Below are 2590 nucleotides of genomic sequence, written 5' to 3'. Positions count from 1 at the left end.
TTTAGGCAGTTTGTTTAATGATTATACATGATGTATGTTTTTTGGGGGGTGGTTAATGAAAGTGTTCCAAAATAGAACATTAATTTCTTGACAACCTAATACATTTGGAACAAGTTAAACGTATGTACAACAAAAGTTTCACACTATAGATATTATAGGCATATCACAGACACTATATATAGTTCTCTTCTTGTCAAAAGTCCACTTAAGCCTATTCAATTATTTTAGAATTTTAGTTGACAAGCTGAACTATCTTCTCTATTACTGTTGCATTATTCTGTGCACTAATGTTCTCTATTCTGTGTGTGATTCACTTACAATTGTGGTGCAAATTACTATAATCGTTTTGTTTTCTTTTTTCAAAATATCCTTTGTTCCTTTTGTCAAAGTGCACTCAGGCTGATTCAATTACTTTAGAACCATGCTTTGATGGAATAGATTATTCTGCTTATCTCCTTTTCAACTGTTAGTTTTACTCTAACATGTTAAGTGTTAGGCCTATCACTTCTACGATAGTTAACTTCACGCCAAACCTTTCCTTGCCTGTAACTTTACTCTCTTCTGATATTGTCTTTCTGATGTTTCTGCTCATCTCACACTTATTTGTATGTTTATCACTTATTCGTCTTCCTGTGTTTTAGAAATCTATATATTCTAGACGTTAGTGTCTTTTACGCAACGTTCAGTAGTCTCAACATCAATGAATTATAAACACAACTTCCAACAATCTACTTTTAACTCTTATTATAACAAAAACTAAACATTAATAAAATTATCACTCACAAAATAAATTAATTAATAATATCTAAACTAAACAGTCTTTTATATCATGACATACATTATATTGAAACATGTTTGTTTCAGAGGTTTTCTTGTTACGTGCTAAACCATGAAACCTGGTACTGTTGCTGTTGATGAAATGTTCCCTGAAGGAGCTGGCCCATATATGGACATAGAGGAGGTAACAACAAAATGACATAAATCTGTATATTCACATCTTTGTTTTGAATCAGTTATTTTTCTTTTTAATGAAAAGAGCACGTTATTTTTAAGTTCTTATAAGTTGATTTCATTTACCTACTACTTGATAAACCATTTTATTGTGGATATTTAGTTAATTATACTTATTTCATTGCTTTGTGTAGGGCTGAGAAATTAATGGTGTTTGGTAATCAAATAATTAATACCCCCATTAATTGATTATATTTAGTGAATTGATTAGTACAGTGTTGCTTAAACCATGGTATGGACAAGCATAACAAATAAAAAAAAATGTGGTGTCAGCCAGTTGCATTCTCTCTAGTTAGCAGTTCAAAATTAGCAATAGTGGAGGCATATAGCCTTAGCAACTTAGCCATAATAAAAATAGATCAAGTAAGTTTGGTGGCAATGAGAATTAAAAGCGAGACCCTTGTATAATGCCCCCTAAATCACCAAAGCTGAACAAACTTGAAGTAAAAAACACAGATAGTCCCTTATGAAGCTTTCTGCTTAACAACGAACGAACATATTAGCAATTTTTCAATTACTTGGATAATTAGAATAATCAATAATAGAAGTATTTAGAAATCCTAATTATTAACTTTTAACTGTTGATTATTTTTGTGACACTGATATAATTGCCACTCATCGGCAATTGATTAAATCACTTAACTCTAGCAATGTATATAAATTTGAATTTCAGTTTACATTAGTTTCTAATTATTCAGTTTCCTCCCAAAGGCACAGGTTAGTGATTTTTTAAGATTTGTTTTTCTGTACAAGTGCTACAAAATTCAATGATTTTTTCTGGTCAATTCTGAAAAGAAGTTTGTTTTTGTCCATCTAAAATACTTCACAAAAACATCTTTTTTTTTTAATTTATGAATATATTTTACTAGCTAGTAAAAATGTTTGAAAAAAGGTACTGATAAAGAATTAGTCACTATACAAAAATTGTTCTTCAGAGTTGTTATGGATACCAACAGGAATGTACTTCATTACTTGATAGGTCTTGACAAAAGGCACAAGATAAATGATGTGAAGCTAAGGATAATGAACATTTTGTTGAAATAACTAGGTTATGTTTTGTTTAACAGTTAATAAAGGATGATCCTATGATTTTAAAACTTTTTTTTTGCCAACACTTACTAAGTTGATACAATAACACTGAAAGCTTAGGTACATAGTGCTGCAAAGGAGCAAAGTATTTATGTGCTAAGGTAATTGTAAATGTTAGCTCATGTCAAAATAGAACACTATCAGATTACCCAAAAGAATAACAGTATTTCAATTTTTGTTATCAAAACCATTTTTCCTTAAGGTTAGTGTGAAATGGACATGGATTTATGGATGGTTGCAAGGTTTTTTTATTGGTGCAGTTGTATACCTGTAAGAATATTCTGTAGAAAAACATTAAATCCGAACAGGACTCTGAAACCTAAAACTTAATTTATAAACATAAACTTTGAGAATTAAAAATAACTCAGTTTTTGTGTGGATGAATTTATTTTTACATCTTTTGAATCAATAATATATATTCAAATTAATAATTTAAGATTTTCTTAGTATTGTTGCATATCTGCTCGTTTGTTAATTTCCGGTATAAATT

General features: G+C 29.5%; 1 long non-coding RNA gene across 1 annotated transcript in view; it reads left to right on the top strand.

Moving 5' to 3' along the window:
• The window catches only part of LOC111085034, a 19592-nt gene that overhangs the window by 5040 nt on the left and 11962 nt on the right, over window positions 1-2590 (top strand). Inside the window, exon 2 of the long non-coding RNA XR_002609902.1 lies at window positions 865-961. This is a non-coding gene — a long non-coding RNA (uncharacterized LOC111085034). The remainder of the gene's footprint in view (window positions 1-864; window positions 962-2590) is intronic.

Source organism: Limulus polyphemus, unplaced genomic scaffold, assembly GCF_000517525.1.
Source record: "Limulus polyphemus unplaced genomic scaffold, Limulus_polyphemus-2.1.2 Scaffold210, whole genome shotgun sequence".
Taxonomy (NCBI): Eukaryota; Metazoa; Arthropoda; class Merostomata; order Xiphosura; family Limulidae; genus Limulus; species Limulus polyphemus.
This window is presented reverse-complemented; position numbering and strand designations above follow the sequence as displayed.